This window comes from Hemitrygon akajei, unplaced genomic scaffold (assembly GCF_048418815.1).
Source record: "Hemitrygon akajei unplaced genomic scaffold, sHemAka1.3 Scf000054, whole genome shotgun sequence".
Taxonomy (NCBI): Eukaryota; Metazoa; Chordata; class Chondrichthyes; order Myliobatiformes; family Dasyatidae; genus Hemitrygon; species Hemitrygon akajei.
Window position 1 is genome coordinate 2,065,644 of NW_027331940.1, and position 19,919 is coordinate 2,085,562.

The window sequence follows — 19,919 nt, forward strand, 5'->3', positions numbered from 1 at the left end:
GGTGTTTCCACAGGGTAGAAGAGTGAGTGAATCTCTTCTCACAGACTGAGCAGATGAATGGCCTCTCCCCAGTGTGAACTCGCTGGTGAGCCATTAGGTCAGATGACAGAGTGAATCCTTTCCCAGAAATTCAGCAGATGACCAGCCTCTGCCTGGTGTGAACTGACTGTTGTGTCCGCAGGTGGGAAGACTGACTGAATCCTTTCTCACACACAGAACAGGTGAATGGCCTTGCCCAGTGTGAACTTGCTGATGTACCTTCAATTGTGATAGCCAAGTGAAACCATTCCGACTGTCTGACCAGGTGAATGGCCTTTCTCCTGTGTAAAATGACGGGCGTGCCAGTTCGTCAAATGACCAAGTGAATCCCTCCCCACTGTCTGAGCAGGAAGGAAGGTCGATTGAATCACTTCTCCACTTCTTAAATATCTAGACAGAAACAGCAAAACTGGCGTGCTGTGTTTGAGATTGCTGGAGACAAATTCCTTCTCGTTTTTAACCTGTAAAAAGATTTACAAAATCCATCAATGGGGTTAGTACAACATTTTGGATGAGATTACTTGAGTTGCCAAGGTTTGATCTGGTATCACACTGTTACAGTGAAGTTCTACCCAAGTTGGACAGAGAAATCATCTCCTGACTGGGCAGAGTGCTGGTATCTGGAATGACCATCAATTCCCTGATGCTCTTCCTGTCTTTATAAGAATGGAGCATTTCTGCCATCTCCAATTTGTACCCTCGCTCAGTTTGACTCTCCATTGGTATTATTCCCTTCTCTTGCTGAACTGCATGGATGCCTGGTCCCACAGTAACTGAAACAGTCTCACGCAAATAGTCTTTCTTGATGTGCAGCTGGGATTTTCTTTTATGTATTATTAACTTAAAGTGCCACAGTTTTAACGCCATATAAAAAATTCCTGCTGAGATGAATGGTTGGTCCGCACAGCTGTTAAAAGGGCTTAGAGTGAATTTTTGTAATATTTCAGGTTCTTCTAGAAATGTACAACACAGAAACAGACTAAAATAATAGATAGGGATGGTGGTAAGGGGTATCAACAGAGGGCAGTGAATTGGACATTCATACCGGCAGGAAGGAGGCTACCTAGGCGGGAGATAAGGTATTACTCTATTGACCTGCGTGTGGCCTCATCTTGATGGTAGAGGAGACCATGGACAGACATATCAGAGTGGGAGTGGTCTGTGGAATTGAAGTGCGTGGCCACAGGGAGATCCCGCCACTGCTGGAGGACCGAGGGCCGGTGTTCGGCGAAACGGTCTCCCAGTTTGCGGTGGGTCTCCCGAATGTATAAATGGCCACATCGGGAGAACCGGATACAGTATATCACCCCAGATGACTCGCAGGTGAAGTGGTGCCTCACCTGAAAGGACTGCCTGGGGCCTTGGACTTCATTAACTTCGCCTCCAACTTTCACCCCACCCTCAAATTCAACTGGTCTATTTCCGACACCTCCCTCCCCTTTTGAGATCTTTCTGTTTCTATCTCTGGAGACACCCTATCCACCGACGTCTACTACAAACCTACTAACTTCCACAGCTACCTAGACTATTCCTCCTCACACACTGTCTCCTGCAACAATGCTATCCCTTTCTCTCAATTTCTCCGCCTCCGCCGCATCTGCTCTCAGGATGAGGCCTTTCATTCTAGGACAAAGGAGATGTCTTCCTTTTTTAAAGAAAGGGGCCTCCCTTCGTCGACTATCAACTCTGCCCTCCATCGCGTCTCCCGTATTTCACGCACCTCTGCCCTCAACCCATCCCCCCACCAGCCCACCAGGGATAGAGTCCCCCGGTCTTCACCTGTCACCCTACCAGCCTACAGATCCAACGCATAATCCTCCATAACTTCCGCCACCTCCTAAGTGATCCCACCACCAACCACATCTTCCCCGCCCCCCCACTCTCAGCTTTCCGCAGGGATCGTTCCCTACGCGACTCCCTTGTCCATTCATCCCCCCCATCCCTCCCCATGGACCTCCCTCTGGGCACTCATCCCTGCAAACGGAAGAAGTGCTACACTTGCCCCCACACTTCTTCTCTCACCACCATCCCAGGCCCCAGACAGTCCTTTCATGTCTGTCCATCCTCTACTGTCAAGATGAGGCCACACGCAGGTCGATGGAGCAATACCTTATTTCCCGCCTAGGTAGCCTTCTTCCTGCTGGCATGAACATCCAACTCACTGACCTCCATTGATACCCCTGCCCCCACCCTTACCCCTATCCCTATCTATTATGTTAGTCCGGTTCTCTTTCTCTCTCTTTTCCCCCCTCACTATAATCTCTCCCCACAGCCCTACCTTTCTTTCTCTTTTATTTCCCATAATTCTCCACCTTCCCCCAGCCCATTTCCCTCCAGCCTATCACCCCAGCTCTCTACTTTATCCCTCCCCCCAATTCTTATCCCCCATTACTTCACTCCTGATGAAGGGTTTTGGCCCGAAATGTCATTATTACCTCCTCCCATAGATGCTGTCTGGCCTGCTGAGTTCTGCCAGCATTTCGTGTTTTTTTTTATTTATTTCCAGCATCTGCAGATTCACTCATGTTGAACTCAGAAACAGGTCCTTTGGGCCTTCTAGTTTGTGCTGAACTATTTAAACTGCCCACTCCCATACCTCCATCATCCAGGTATCTACGCAAACCTCTTAAATGTTGAAATCATGCTCGCATGCACCACTCCTGATGGCTGCTCATTCCACACCTGGATGATCGTCTGTGTGAAGAAGTTTCCCCTCATGTTCCCCTTAACATTTCACCTTTCACCCTTAACCCCTGGCCTCTGGTTGTAATTCCACCCAAACTCAGTGGAGAAAGCCAGCTTGCGTTTACACTATCGATGCCCTTCTATCACAATCAAATCTCACCTCAATCTCTAACATTCCAAGGAATAAAGTCCTGACCTGTTCAACCTTTCCTTATAACCCAAGTCCTCCAGACATGGCAACATCCTTGTGAATTTTCTCTGAATCTCTGAACCTCTTACATCTTTCCTGTAGGTAGGTGACCAAAACTGCACACAATATTCCAAATTAAGCCTCACCAATGTCTTCTACAAGTCAACATAACATCCATCTATTGTCAATATTTGGTTCATGAAGGCCATTGGGCTAAAATCTTTCCTTCTGTTTCTATCTAACTGTGAGACCACTTTCAGTGAATTAAGGACTTGTATTCCCAGGTCCCTTCCTTCCACAACACTCCTCCGTGCCCGACCAGTCACTGTGAAAGACCTCCCTTGGTATGTCAGACCAAAATGCAACACCTCACACTTGTCTGCATTAAATTCCATTTTCCATTTCTCAAACCATTTTCCCAGTGGGTCCAGATCGCACTGCAAGCCATGATAGTCTCCCTCACTGTCCACTACCCCCAGTCTTGGTGTCATCTACAAATCTGCTGATCCAGTTAACCACACTATCATCCAGATTACTGATATAGATGACAAACAACAACAGATCCAGCACTGATCCCTGTGGCAACCACTAGTCACAGGCCTCCAGTCAGAGAGGCAACCATCTGCTACCACACTCTGGCTTCTCCCAAAGACAGTGTCTCATCCAATTTACTGTCTCATCTTGAATGCTGAGTGACTGAACCTTCTTGACCAACTTCCCATATGAGACTTTGTCAAGTGCCTTGCTAAAGTCCATGTAGACAACACCTACTGCCTTGCCTTCATTCACTTTCCTGATAACTTCCTCGAGAGACTCTCTAAAATTGGTTAGACATGACCTACCATGCACAAAGCCATGCTGTCTATCCTTAATCAGTCCACATCGATCCAAATACTTACATATCGGGTTCCTGCACATATGTTCTAATAACTTTCCCACTACTGATGTCAAGCTCACTAACGTAACATTTTCGCTTCTCCTTAGAGCCCTTCTCGAACAGTGGAACAACATTGTCTGCCCTCCATCCTCCAGTACCTCACCTGTCACTAAGGATTATTTCAATATCTCTGCTTGGACCCCGACAATTTCTGCACTTGTCTTCCGCAGGGTCCGAGTGAACAACTTGTCAGGCCCTGGGGATTAATCCACGCTAATTTGCCTGAAGACAGCAAACCCCTCCACCTCTGTAATCTGTCCAGGGACTCTGAAGTTGATGTTGCTTTGCCTCACCTCTACAGACTCTGTGTCCATCTCCTGAGTCAATACAGATGCAAAACTACTATTTAAAACCTCCCTCATCTATTTTGTCTCCCGTATAGATTACCATTCTGATCGTACAGAGGGGGCATGTTTCTGTTCTGACCTTCTCCATGTTTCTGTGACAGAGAAGCTGGCCAAACCTGACTGGAAGGGGAATCTGGTAGGAGTGACGACAGAGCAGCAATGGCTGGAGTTTCTGGCAGCAACTCGGGAGCTGAGTGATCAATACATCCCAAAGAAGTGGAAGCATTGGAAAGGCAGGAGGACACAACCATGAAATGAGATGCCAAAGCCAACATAAAAGCCAAAGGGAGGGCAAATAATATAGTAAAAAACATTGGGAGGCTTTTAGAAACCAACAGAAGACAACTAAAGAAAGTCAGATGAGCTCAGGGTGTGGAAATATGATATTGTAGTCATTAATGCGTCTTGGTAGCACCCAACAGCCTGAGGAATTTAGAGGAACAAAATATCCGGGGCCTCAATATCTCTTGAAAGCGAAGATTCCCTGCACCAGTTACCTTTCAACTTTTATTTTGGCAGGCACATACAAACTCTACACCCTCAAATTTTCACTTCTGAAGAACTCCCACTGACCAAGTACTCCTTTGCCAGGAAACAGCCTGTCCCAATCCACCCTTGTCAAATCCTTGCAAATACCATAAAAATTGATCTTGCTCCAATCTAGAATCTCAAGAGAGGTCCAGGCCTCTGTTTTTCTGTATTTACTTGGAATCTCATGGCATTATGATCACTAGACACAAAGTGTTCCCATTCACTAATTTCTGTCACCAGCCCTGGATCGTTTCCCAACAGCTTATTGCACACTTCTATGCCGGATGTTTTACGTACTGATTAAGGCTCATTTGACAAACTATACCCCATCTAGTCCTTTTACAGCATGGGAGTCCCAGTCAATATATGGAAAGTTAAAATCACTTACTATATCAACTTTTGTTTCTTGGTGTAATCTGTGAACTCTCTACAAATTTGTTCCTCTAGATCCCTCAGACTGTTGGGTGCAACCAATTCCCAGTAATGCCTACGATATCACAATTCCATGCCCTGGGCTCATCTGGCTTTGCTACGATGCTTCTTGCATTGTGATATACACAGCTCCACACATTCATCGCACCATGCTCAAGCATTTGATTGCTGACTCTGTCTGAGCTCTGAACAACATCTGTCTGGTGTCAAGAAAACAAATTCTCCCTCAATGTCAGAAAAACCTGGGGGGGGGGGGCGTCACGTGATGACGTAGGGTCGAGACGTTGGGATTCCAGCTCCCTCGCAAAAAGTAATGAAATAGGGTTTAAATGAAGAAGAGTTATTAAATATCTATTAGAAACTAACTATAAGCAACTCAGGATTATCTTTTGACATGGCTCCTAAACTGAAACAAAAGAAAGCTACTACTTCGAAGATGGCGCAAATCGGCGGGGAATTCGGCCCAGCCGCCTCGGACTCAAGTTGGATCTCCTCCCGGCGAAGTGCATGGCATTTTTGATGATGCGGAAAAAGAAGTTGCAGCAATGTCGGCGGTCTCTAAGAAGAAACGGCAAGAACAACGCATGTGCGAAGGTATGCATGAACAGATATTAACAAAACAACAAACCTCAACTACGGCTGGAAGTGAAATTGGAAGTGGATCGGAAGTAGAAACAGCCTCTTTGGGAAATTCAGAGGAAGAAGAAGAGGAAAAGAAAGAAGAGATTAAAGGAGACATAAAAGATATCCTGATGTATATAACGAATGAATTAAAAGTTATAAAAACAGATATGATGAATGAATTTAAAGTTATAAAAACAGAAATAAGAAGGATGCAGAATACACTTGATAATGTGGTAGAAAAACAAAAGAAGATGGATAATAAAGTCAAAGAGATGGAAGTAAAAATAGAAGAAAACACGGAAAGAATAGATAAGGTAGAATACGAAAATCTTGCCTGGACAACAGAAAGAAAACGGATGTTTGGAAAAATGGATGCACTTGAGAACTTTAGTAGACGAAATAATATTAAAATTGTTGGTCTTATGGAAGGTACAGAGGGAGAAAATCCAATAAAATTCTTTCAGGAATGGATTCCGAAAGTTTTGGAAATGGAAGAAGGAAGTCAGGTATTTGAAATTGAAAGAGCACACAGAGCTTTAAGACCAAGATCACAACACGATCAAAATCCGAGATCAATTTTGATAAAATGTTTAAGGTACCAGGATAAACAAATGAGCTTGAAGGCAGCTACTCAAGGTGCTAAAAAGAGAAAAGGGCCATTGATAATAGAAGGGAAAAGAGTTTTTTTTTTATCCAGACATAAGCTACGATCTGTTGAAGAGGCGGAAGGAATTTAATCCTGTGAAAAAATCTTTATGGGAAAAGGGCTATAAATTTTTATTGAGCTATCCAGCAAAACTGATAATTTTCCTGGATAATGGAGAAGGAAGACTCTTCGTTGATTAGCAGAAACCGGAGAAATTTGTACAAGAACTACTTGATGTCCATGAAGAGGACTAAAGAATTATAGAAATGAAATGGACTAATGATGAAAACTGGAACAAGGTTGGACTTGATGGACAATTATAAGAAAAAAAAATGGTCGAGGAGTAATAATTGGGAGTAGAGACATTAATTTTTTTTTCTTTATTAATATATTTTTGTCTTCTATTTTTTTTGCAGGGGAGCTGGAGGAGCTCCTGATCCATAGCTGCGAGTTTCACATGTACAATCATGGCGATTGCCATGACCCAAGAAATGCGGGGGGTGTAATGTTGTGTTCTTTTTATTCGCAACATTAGTGGGGGGGTATTTTGTTTTTTTTCTTATATATTAGTTATCTTTCTTCTATTTTTCTTCTTCTTTGCCTGGATGATTGGGGAGAAACTCATAGCAACATGGAGAATTTTAAAGAATTCCCAAGGTACTATGAATGATTAATTTACTTAATTTTTTAAGTTTTAATGTTAATGGAATTAATGGACCTGTGAAAAGAAAAAGAGTTTTAACATATATTAAGAAAATGAAAGGAGATATAGCTTTTTTACAAGAAACACATTTAACAGAAACAGAACACAAGAAATTAAAGAGAGATAGGGTTGGAAACTTCATTGCAGCTTCATTTAATTCAAAATCGAGAGGAGTTGCAATTTTGGTTAATAAATTTTTACCAATTAAAATACAAAATGTAATAATTGATTCTGGGGGGAGATATGTGATTATACATTGTCAATTTTTTTCAGAATTATGGACTTTTATGAACATTTATGCACCAAATGAAAATGATGCAAAATTCATACAAGAAGTTTTTTTGAACTTGGCTGATGCACATGATAAAATATTAATAGGTGGAGATTTTAATTTTTGTTTAGATCCAGTTCTGGATAGATCAACTAAAGGTGCTATAAAATCAAAAATAACAAAACTAACTTTATCATTAATGAAAGATTTAAACTTGATTGATTAATCCAAGAGAAAGATTATTCATTTTACTCAGACATAAAACTTACTCAAGGATTGATTTTTTTTTATTATCAAAAAATATTCAAGATAGAGTGAAAAGTGTGGAATATAAAGCAAGAATATTGTGAGATCATTCCCCCTTGATAATGACAATGATAATGATGGATAAGGAGGAATCGATTTACAGATGGAAATTTAATTCAACTCTATTAAAATGTCAAGATTTTTGTGATTTTATGAAAAAACAAATTCAATTTTTTTTGGACACAAATCTACATTCAGTCGAGGATAAAATTGTATTATGGGAAGCGATGAAAGCATATTCAAGGGGTCAGATTATAAGTTATACATCTAAAATTTAAAAGGAATACGCAGCAGAAATCGATCAATTGGAAAAAGATATCATAAAGTTAGAGAAAGAATCTCAAAGATATATGACAGAAGAAAAATGAAGACAACTTGTTAATAAAAATCTACAATATAATACACTTCAGACATATCGTACAGAGAAAGTAATTATGAGAACTAAACAGAAATATTATGAATTAGGTGAAAGATAACATAAGATTCTTGCTTGGCAGTTGAAAACAGAACAGGCCTCTAAGACAATAAATGCAATTAGAACAAGTGTAAATAAGGTTACATATAAACCTTTAGAAATTAATGAAACTTTAAAAAAATTTTACACTGAACTATATCAATCAGAATCACAAAATAAGATTGCTGAGATAGATAAATTTTTTATCACAAATAACCCTTCCAAAATTAAATTTGGAAGAACAGAAAGGATTAGATATGCCCTTTACATTAAAAGAGGTTGGAGAAGCTTTAGGATCATTTCAGAGTAATAAATCCCCAGGAGAAGATGGTTTTCCTCCTGAGTTTTATAAAAAAAAAAGATTTATTAATTCCTCCTTTTATGGAATTAATATACCAAGTGGAAAGAATGCATAAACTTCCACAATCTTTTTTAACAGCGGTCATAACTGTATTGCCAAAAAAAGATAGAGACCCTTTAAAACCAACATCATATCGGCTTATTTCTTTATTGAATACAGATTATAAAATACTATCAAAAATTTTATCTAATAGAATATCTAAATATTTACCAAAATTAATACATATGGATCAAACAGATTTTATTAAAAATAGACAATCAATGGATAATATAACTCGGTTACTTAGTATAATTCATTTGGCACAAAAAAGAGAGGAAATGAGTGTGGCAGTTGCTTTGGATGCAGAAAAAGCATTTGATAGATTGGAATGGGATTTTTTATTTAAGGTATTGGAAAAATATGAGTTAGGAAAATCTTTAATACAATGGATTAAAACTTTAAATACTAATCCTCAAGCTAAATTAGTTACAAATGGTCAGATTTCAACACCATTTTGATTATCGAGGTCAACTAGACAAGGCTGCCCATTATCACCTGCTTTATTTGTATTGGCAATAGAACCATTAGCAGAACTAATTAGAACAGATCCAGATATTGGGGGCTTTAGAGTTAATCAAGAAGAATATAAGATTAATTTATTTGCTGATGATGTTTTGATTTATTTAACAAACCCATTGCAATCCTTGCAAAGATTATCTTTTAGATTGGAAGAATATGGGAAAGTATCAGGTTATAAAGTAAATTGGGATAAAAGTGAAATTTTGCCCCTCACCAAAGGAAATTATAATCATTGTCGATTAGCAACTCAATTTCGATGGTCAATGAATGGGATAAAATATTTAGGTAATAGAGTTGATAATGATGTAAAAAATTTATATAAACAAAACTATTTGCCATTATTAAAAAAAGAGGATCTTGATAAATGGATGATGTTACCAATAACATTAATAATGCTGTAAAAATGAATATATTTCCTAGATTGCAATATTTATTTCAAAATTTACCAATACAATTACCTCAGAAGTTTTTTCAAGAAATGAATAAATATGTAAGGAAATTTCTTTGGAAATGTAAGATGTCAAGAATTTCATTGGAAAAATTGACATGTAAATTTGATTTAGGGGGGTTACAACTTCCAAATCTTAAGAATTATTATAAAGCAAATCAACTTAGATTTATTGCATCTTTTTTTGATGAAGAAAAATCAGCATGGATTAAAATAGAATTAGATAAGATAGGAGAAAATATACCAGAGGATTTTATATATAAATGGAATCCAAATGATTACGGGGAAAAAAAAGAATCTCCTATATTAAGACACTTGATTGATTTATGGAATAAGGTAAATATGGACGATGAGATAAAGAAATCTTTATTAGCAAAAAGAACTTTAATTGAAAATAGGCTTATTCCTTTTACAATGGATAATAAACTTTTACATAATTGGTTCCAAAAGGGGATTAAATATATAGGTGATTGTTTTGAAGGAGGTATATTGATGTCGTTTGATCAATTAAAAAATAAATATAAAATATCAAATAACACTCTTTTCTGTTATTTTCAATTAAAAACCTATTTACGAGAAAACCTGGGACAAACAATGTTGATGCCAAAACCTAGTGAAGTAGAAATATTAATTCAGAAAGGAAAAATTAAAAAATTTCCATCTTGTATGTATAATTTGATTCAAAAACAAATAATTAAGTTAGGAACTCATAAATCAAGACAAAAATGGGAATCTGATCTGACTGTTAAAATTGATGGAAAAAACTGGTCAAGATTATGTTTTGATAGTATGAGAAATACAATAAATGTTCCACAGATTAATACAATATAATTTTTTACATCAATTATATATAACACCACAGAAAATAAATAGATTTAATTCAAATATGTCTGACCAATGTTTTCGATGTAATCAAGAAATTGGTACTTTTTTACATTCTACCTGGTCTTGTTTTAAAATTCAACCATTTTGGATAAATTTAAGACTTTTATTGGAACAAATTATTGGAGTACAACTCCCACATAGTCCACTATTATTTTTATTAGGAGACATTGAAGGGACAATACCGAAACTTAAATTGAACAAGTATCAGAAAAAAATTATAAAAATTGCATTGGCAGTAGCCAAAAAAGTTATCGCAGTTACTTGGAAATCTGATTTATATTTAACTATGGATCATTGGAATAATGAAATACATAGTTGTATTCCATTTGAAAAAATTACATATAATCTAAGAAATGAATATGATATATTTTTGAAAATTTGGCTCCCATACTTACAAAAGATAGGATTAAATACACAGGTCCTTTGAAGATAAAATTACAGTAATTGAGGAAAGCAAAATTAAATATCAAAATTATTTTGAACTCTATGGAGCATGTGGGGGTCCTCCAATATCCGGGCAGTCTTTCTCTTCTTTCTTTAGATAAGGGTTAAGGGGAGGGGGGAGGGTCAATATTATTTTTCTTACTATTTTATTATTACATTTATTCCTTGTAATTTCTAAAATTTAATAAATAAATAAATAATGCCAGAGAAACCTCTGGCGCTGAATTTTGTGGTGGGAACGCAGGCAAGGTTTTCTTCTGATGACTCTTACATGAAGGTCATGTTTGTGCAGGTGTTGCTGCACAGTAGAACAGTGCACCACCACTCCAGAGGCTGCTAAATCTTCCTGAAGGTCTTTTTACAGTCAAATGGGGGTTTTGGTTTGCCTTTCTAGCAATCCTATGATCAGTTCTCTTGGAAAGTTTTCTTGGCCTTCCAGACATCAACTTGACCTCCACCGTTCCTGTTAACTGCCATTTCTTAAATACATTACGAACTGAGGAACCGGCTACCTGAAAACACTTTGCTATCTTCTTATAGCCTTCTCCTGCTATGTGGGCATCAATTATTTTAACTTTCAGAGTGCTCGGCAGCTGCTTAGAGGAGCCCATGGCTGCTGATTGTTGGGACAAGGTTTGAGGAGTCAGGGTATTTATAAAGCTTTGCGATTTGCATAACCTGGCCTGTCCTAACGATGACTGTGAACAAGCCATTGTCCTAACAAGCTAATTCAGGTCTAAGACCGTGGTAAAATTTAACTGAGAGCTCAAATCTCTTGGGCTGCCCAAACTTTTTCATGGTGCTCCTTTCCTTTTTGTCACTCTAAAATTATACAAAACAGAAATAATACACTAAATTCCTGATGAAGGATTTCAGCCCGAAACGTTGTCACTACCTCCTCCCATAGATGCTGTCTTGCCTGCTGAGTTCTACCAGCATTTTGTGTTTTTAATAACACACTAATCTTGCTTAAAATGTTGAAAATAATGTTTTGTCTTTAATTTTATGACTTTTGGAGACCAGTTCACCTTCTACTCACTTAACTATTCACAGTAACAGGAAGTTTGACCAGTGGTGCCCAGCCGTTTGCATACCACTGTATGGGATGGGGTGGACAGTGCGGGGTGTGACGGGAGAGAGGGGGAGGAGGAGTGAGACTGACAGGGAGCGAAGAGGGAGAATGCGTGGGGTGAGTGGTAGATTTAGAGGGTGAGAAAGAGGGGAAGACAGTGTGGGATACGGGAGCCAGCAGGGACAGTGTTTGAGAGAAGGGGGGAGGGTGGGATGTAGGGAGAGAGATAGAGAGGGAGAGAGCTGGAAATGGAGGAGTTTACAGAGTGGTGGAGGTGACTGAGTGAGAGAGGAGTTTGATTGAGGTGAGAGGGTGCGTGAGAGAGGAAGAGATGGAGATGGGAAGGCAGAGGGTGACTGAGATTGAGAGTGAGGTGGCGGGTGATAGGGGTAGGGACAGGGATTGTGGGATGGAAGAATAAGAGAAACAGAGGGGATAGAAGGGGAGAGAGTGTGAGAGAAATGAAGAGCGAGGCATGAGAGAGTGAGGAGATGAAGAGTGAGAAGAGAGAGGAGTACGACTTGTTACTAGAGGAGTAGAGAGAGTGGCAAAAAAGCAGAGCGCGAGGAAAGGGGTGAAAGAGAGTGGGAGACTGGTCAAGTAGCAGTGTAACTGAGACGGATAGGGAAGAGGGAAGGAGGAGGGAGAGAGGCGGTGAGGAAGCAAGGATGATTGAGGGGGTGATGATAAGGAAGGGGTGAGGGAGAGTTGAGACAGTGAGGGAGAGAGGGAGCAAGAAGGGAGGGCTGGAGTAGAGGGCCCTATGAGGAAGACGGACTGTGACGAGGGTGTGGTGAGGGAAATGGGATAAGTAGCTAGGGGTGAGGGAGAAAGGCAAGGAGACTGTGTGTCTGATTAGAATTGTTAGACTAACTATTTATTCAGTCCCCAGTTGCAGGGTCATTAATCACGTATGTTCACAAGTCATTGAACAAATCCACCGTGGGATTACGGTTCCATGCTGGGAATTATGAGTGTGAGGGCAGCTTGCTGTTCTCGGTGTCGGATGTGGGAGGTCCTGGAGTCTCCCAGCCTCCCGGACGTCCACATCTGTGCCAGGTGCGCCGAGCTGCAGTTCCTAAGGGACTGTGCCAGGGAACTGGAGATGCAGCTCGATGACCTTCGTCTGGTCAGGGAGAGCGAGGAGGTGATGGAGAGGTGTTACAGGCAGGTGGTCATACCAGGGCCACGGGAGGCAGTCAGGGGAGTCATGGTTAGGAGGGGGAAGGGGAAGAGTAAGGTACTAGAGAGTACCCCAGTGGCTGTACCCCTTGACAATAAGTACTCCTGTTTGAATACTGTTGGGGGGGGAAGACAGCCTACCTGGGGGAAGCAACAGCGGCCGTGCCTCCAGCACAGAGTCCGGCCCTGTGGCTCAGAAGGGTAGGGAAAGGAAGAGGAAGGCAGTAGCAATAGGGGACTCGATAGTTAGGGGGTCAGATAGGCAATTCTGTGTATGCAGTCAGGAGACCCAGATGGTAGTTTGCCTCCCTGGTGCCAGGGTCCAGGACATTTCTGATCACGTCCATGATATCCTGAAGTGGAGGGTGAGGAGCCAGAGGTTGTGGTACATATAGGTACCAATGACATAGGTAGGAAAAGGGAAGAGGTCCTGAAAGGAGAATATAGGGAGTTAGGAAGGGATTTGAGAAGAAGGACCGCAAAGGTAGGAATCTCAGGATTACTGCCTGTGCCACGTGACAGTGACAGTAGTAATGGAATGAGGTGGAGGATAAATGCGTGGCTGAGGGATTGAAGCAGGGGGCAGGGATTCCAGTTTCTGGAACATTGGGATGTATTTTGGGGCAGGTGTGACCTGTACAAAAAGGACGGGTTGCACTGGAAACCCAAGTGGACCAATATCCTGGCGGGGAGATCTGCCAAGGCTACTGGGGAGACTTTAAACTAGAATGGTTGGGGGGTGGGGGGGTGGGAATCAAATTGAAGAGACTAGGAGAGCAGAGGTTAGTTCACAAATAGAGAAAGCTTGTAGATAGTGTGAGGAAATCTAGGAATAATGGTGCATATTTCCCTGAAGGTGGAATCTCCTGTGGTGGTGAAGAAAGCTTTTGGTATGCTGACCTTTATAAATCAGAGCACTGAGTATAGGAGTTGGGATGTAATGTTAAAATTGTACAAGGCATTGGTGAGGCCAGATTTGGAGTATTGTATACAGTTCTGGTCACCGAATTATAGGAAAGATGTCAACAGAGTACAGAAGAGATTTACTAGAATGATACCTGGGCTTCAGCACCTATGTTACAGGGAAAGGTTGAACAAGTTAGGTCTTTATTCTTTGGAGAGTAGAAGGTTGAGGGGGGACTTGATAGAGGTATTTAAAATTATGAGGGGGATAGATAGAGTCGACGTGGATAGGCTTTTTCCATTAAGAGTAGGGGAGTTTCAAACAAGAGGATATGAGTTGAGAGTTAAGGGGCAAAAGTTTAGGGGTAACACGAGGGGTAACTTCTTTACTCAGAGAGTGGTAACTGTGTGGAACGAGCTTCCAGTGGAAGTGGTAGAAACAGGTTTGATTTTGTCATTTAAAAAAAATTGGATAGGTATATGTACAGGAAAGGAATGGAGGGTTATGGGCTGAGTGCAGGTCAGTGGGACTAGGTGAGAGTAAGTGTTCGGCACGGACTAGAAGGGCCGAGATGGCCTGTTTCCGTGCTGTAATTGTTATGTGGTTTTACCGCGTATGATTCTGGTCTCCATATCTGACAGCGGGGAGTTTTAACACATACGGGGACCAACTCAGCTCAACCCCAGCTGATGCGGGTGTTTCTCCTGTTCAGGTGGTGGTGAGGAAGGTGTTAATCTCAGGTTTGTGTAAATCGAGGGCCGGTTGCAGTGGGAAAGAGCCGGGACCGAGCCGAACAGCTGGAGGCTCCGGGCTCTCCAGTCTTGCATACCTGGATTTAGTTTTGCACTGAGTCGGGATCGCGGGATCAGTTTGCTCTGGTTCCCCAAGCTGGGAGGGTGGATGTGGGTGAAGGGGGCCTGTCTATGTGTTTGTGTGGGGTGAATGGGCAGAAGGGTGTGGGGCCACAGGGGGGACGGAGGGTGGTTGGGGTACTGTGGGTGATCAGAAGTAACATGACCTGGGTGGATGGGCAAGGGGTAAATTACGTTGTCAGCGAGGGTGGATCTGGTGTAATAAATCAGACAGCTCAGCTCGCGTGTCCTTTCAGGAGGCCACAATTCTCTCATCATCTTAATCACTGACTAATCTTCCTGTTAACATTGAGTTTGTTACAGAGCCCCAGGGTCTGGGAATGGCTGAGTGGTAGGAGGCAGAGGGTGATGGTGAGAGGCTGTTTCTTGGACTCGAGTCCCGTGCTTAGTGACATTTCCTGGGGTTACGCCCATTGCATTCCTGGGGTTACGCCCAATTTGGTTGAGAAAGTACAGGGTATGGGTAGAGAATTTGCAGCAAGTTCAAACAAATACTGTTTTTGAAAGACAGTCAGCATAAATACTCCACTCTCTTTCCCTCTCCCCACTCAGAACTGACCAAAAGCTGCATCAGAGGATGTAAGATCTTGAACTGAGTAACCACTGTGAGGGAATGGGAGTGATTTCAAAGGGCTGGGCTGCTGGAAGCACATTACCAGACCTGGAGTGATTGTAAATGGGTCTGGCAGAGGCATAACTGTTACTTCTGGGCACATTCAGTCTCACTCCAACTATTTCCTACCTTCCTTTGTGCAGGTATGTAATGTCTAAAGGACCAGTGTTTGAGTAAATGAGACTCACCAAACTTTCTCCTGACTGAATCACTGGAATCTCCGAGTCAGATGGGTTCTCTCCAGTTGGTGCTCTCAATCCTCGGGCTGGTTCACTTGTTGCTGTTCCCTCGTCTTCAGTCATGGTTTGCTTCCATTTGGGGTTTTTCTTCCAATAAATCTCTCACCACATGTCTAACTTTAACATGAAAGACAATGAAGCCGATTAGCAATAAAAAGGAGAACCAAACATTTCTATTAAATGTTACTATGAACAAAACTCACTGAACATTAAACATTGAAGACTGAGCAGAAAGGAAAACACCACCCACCCGGAGACAGTGAGCATGTGTGAAGAGATTGTTACATCTGCGGATAAATGGGAGGGGCAAACAGGATCACGTGACTGGTGGGAGTCTCCCACCCCAGGCAGAGGGTCCAGCTACCCACACTCTGTGGAAAGAGAAAAAATTTGTCGCTTACATCTGGTCTCACCTTAAGTGTATTAGACATTTCAATCCCCAGGAAAAATGTATCTTCTATCCACTCAGGTTCATAATCAGGTTTATTATCACCAGCATGTGGTGTACAATTTGTTAACTTTGCAGCAGCATTTCAATGTAATACATGATATAGAAAAAAAAACAAAATAATAAAAAATTACCGTATACGTATATCTGGGTCCATTGATCGTCGTGATTTTTATAAATGACCTTGATGAGGAAGTGAAGGGATGTGTTAGTAAATTTGCTGATGACACAAATGTTGGGAGTGTTGTGGATAGTGTGGAGGGCTGTCAGAGGTCACAGTGGGACACTGAAAGGATGCAAAACTGGGCTGAGAAGTCGCAAATGGAGTTCAACCCGGATAAGTTTGAAGTTGTTCAATTTGTTAGCTCAAACATGATGGCAGAATATCGCATTAATGGGAAGACTCTTCACAGTGCGGAGGATCAGAGGGATCTTGGGATCCGAGTCCATAGGACACTCAAGTCTGATATGCAGGTTGACTATGGTCTACGGTGCATTGACCTTTATTAATTGTGTGATTGAGTTTAGGAGCCGAGAGTTTTTGTTGCAGCTATATAGGACCCTGGTCATACTCCACTGTGCTCAATTCTGGTCACCTCACTACAGGAAGAATGTGGAAATCTTAGAAAGGGTGCAGAGGAGAGTTAAAAGTATGTTGCCTGGATTGGGGAGCATGCCTTATGAAAATAGGTTGAGTGAACTCGGCTATTTCTCCTCAGAGCGACAGAGGATGAGACGTGACCTGAAAGAGGTATATAAGGTTATGAGAGGCATTGATCATGTGGGTAGTCAGAGGCTTTTTCCCAGGGCTGAATTGGTAACTACAAGAGGACACAGGTTTAAGGTGCTGGGGAGTAGGTACAGAGGAGATATCAGGGGTGAGTTTTTTTAGTCAGAGAGAGGTGGAGAGTGGTGTAATGGGCTGCCGGGAATGGTTATGGAGGTGGGCATGATAGGCTCTTTTCAGAGATTTTTGGATAGGTACCTGGCGGCACCAGAGGAAAATAGAGAAAAACTAGCTTAGAAAAATAGAGGGCAATGTGTAACCATAGTAATTTCTAAGGCAGGAACATGTCAGCACAACTTTGTGGGCTGAAGGGACTATACTGGGCTGTAGGTTTTCTATTATTCTATGAATAAATTAAAAATCATGCAAAAAGCAGAAATACTATATATTTAAAAAGTGAGGTCGTGTTCAAGGGTTCAATGTCTATTCGGCAATCAGAAGGCAGAGGGAAAGAAACTGTTTCTGTGTCACTAAGTGTGTGCCTTCAGGCTTCTATATCTCCCTCTCTGATGGTAACATTGAGAAAAGGGCATGCCCTGGGTGCAGGAGTTACTTAATAATGGACGCTGCCTTTCTGAGACATTGCTTCTAATCCTTTGGTAATCTTATAAACGTCTATTCAGTCTCACCCCAGCCGGCACGGCTCCAGAGAAAACAACATAAGATTGACCAACCTCCCGTTATAGCTCAGGCCCTCTATTCCAAGCAATATCCTGGTAAACCTCTTCTGCGCCCTCTCCAAAGCCCCGATATCCTTCAGAGAATGAGAGCGACCACAACTGTATAAAACACTCCAGATGTGGCCTAATTAATCTTATAAAGCTGCAACATAACTTCCCGACTTTTGAACTCAATGATAAAGACAACCACGCCATTTGCCTTCTTAACCACCCGATCAATCTGTGCGGACTCTTTCAGGGAGCGATGATCTCGGACTCCAAGATCCCTCTGATCATCAACACTGTTCAGGGTTTTGCATTTAACAGTGTACTGTCTCATACATTCGACCTACCGAGCTGCCAAGATGATCATCACTAATCAAATCTCACTGACTTTTCGCAGGACCTGTTGAATTTATTGCCAAGTGCACAAGTACGGGAAGGTGCAGGAACAGAGAAACACTGACTTGTGGCAGCATCACAGGCAAGTACATTCAGATAACACACGGAACACAAATTGTACAATTCTCTGTCAGTAACAATAGGGAAACATGTTTTACTTCATCGTGCTAATAGGACCAGAACAACAGGGGCTGATCGGACCGACCCCGGCAGATTCTGTGAAGGAAGTGAGGCGAGGCCGCCAGTTCAGGAAAGTTCATCCCCTCCCCCTTCAGGTTTCACCGATCACCTTGTGTTTCTCTCTCCCTTCCCCACCCCCACCTTTTATTATCCAGTCCTGCCGAAGGGTTTCGGCCGGTAATGTCGACTGTATTCTTCCCCTAGATTCTGCCCGGACTGCTGAGTTCCTCCAGCATTTTGTGCGTGTTGCTCGCATTTCCCGCATCTGCAGGCTTGATCTTGTTTGAATTCGGGAAAGTTAACTCACCACCCAACGTCAGACCTCCCCGCTCGGGACCGGCTTCAATACTCACCGAAGGGAAATTGTTGGTGTTGCCCCGCAGAGAATAATCCGTCTCCGGCACCCCGTCCAAGGGGGCGAGAACCCCCTCCCGATCCCGATCTCACCGCCGTCCCGCTTTCACAAAGAACGAAAAAACAGCACTGCCTTTACCGGGAATGTGAGCATGCGCAATCTGCTTATTGCGTCACGGGCGTTGGGCGGAGCCTCGGAAAATGCTGACGATCCGCGGTAAAACAGGATCACGTGACTCGGTGACTGTTCCTCCCCCTTCAGATATTGCCCGACCCACCGCCGCACTTCCCAAATTATTTCATTATTTCCATATTTACACCAGACACGTATTTAGTTTTTCCCTCCATATCTTCCCCGATCCCTTTTCAGCCACCCCCAGGTCACAGAGTTCTCAGGGTTATAATTTCGATTCCCATCCCATCCCGACACACAATTCAGACCCACACAGGAAATGTGCGGGTTTCAGTTAAATCAGTCGATGTTTATAAACACTTAATTTATTAGCCCAGCCGTTAAACCGATAAAGCTCGATCACAGCAGCACGTGGGTGACGTAAGACACCGCGACCGTCAGGGCAGATCCCGGTGTGGGGAGCCCATGTGTGACGTCAGGCGAATGGGGGGGGGGAGTTGTGTGACGTCACCTGTGGGGGAGCGCTCGTATTTAAAAGCACTTTAATGGATTTTTCGGTGGGACAACAACATTAATCACGGGTTTCATCACTGAATCCAGTGTTATGAGATGTCAAGTCCCCTGTTATGTGTCCGGCTGTACCGTGTTGTTGGTGGAGTGGGCAGCGTGGTGTTTGTCTCGATTCGGGTCACAACACCAGAATTGCCAGCGGGGTCCACACACAGTGTATTAGTCAACAGAAAACCTCTCGTCCCTGCAGTCTTTGTCTCCTGGTAAACTCAACACCCTGACAGTGTGGACCATAGATACCCCTTCCTCTCAGAGTCAGGGGATCATTCAGACAACTGATCGCTGAGAGGAATTATATTTATTGGTCATTAAATTTCACCCAGATTCGTTTGGACGGATTTGATGTGGAGTTCGGGGTGTCACAGTGAAAGGGCCGGACGGTCGAACTCTCTCCGTTGTCCAAACATCCTTCCAGGTGAGGCGACACTTCACCTGTGAATCTTCCGGGGTCGCCCGTTGTGTCCGCTGCTCCCGACGCGGCCGCCTCTGCACTGGTGACATCGGCTCCTCCGCAGTTGTGCGGGGTAGGGTTTTTTTTTTGCGGGGGGGGGGTGGCGGTCGACGATATTGTTCCCTTTTGTGCGGGAGGGGTGGATTTTGGGGGTTTGATGATCGGGATGCTGTCTTTTTGATGCGGGGGTTG

The 19,919-nt window shown here is 42.5% G+C and overlaps 1 protein-coding gene and 1 long non-coding RNA gene across 2 annotated transcripts in view; both read right to left on the minus strand.

Moving 5' to 3' along the window:
* The window catches only part of LOC140721349 (uncharacterized), an 89,967-nt gene that overhangs the window by 57,899 nt on the left and 12,149 nt on the right, over window positions 1–19,919 (minus strand). The window lies entirely within an intron of this gene.
* Window positions 38–18,704, minus strand: LOC140721374 (uncharacterized). Its single transcript, XR_012097370.1, has 3 exons — window positions 18,573–18,704; window positions 15,693–15,860; window positions 38–500 (listed from the first exon to the last, which is right to left on the minus strand). It is a non-coding gene; the product is annotated as an uncharacterized lncRNA (long non-coding RNA).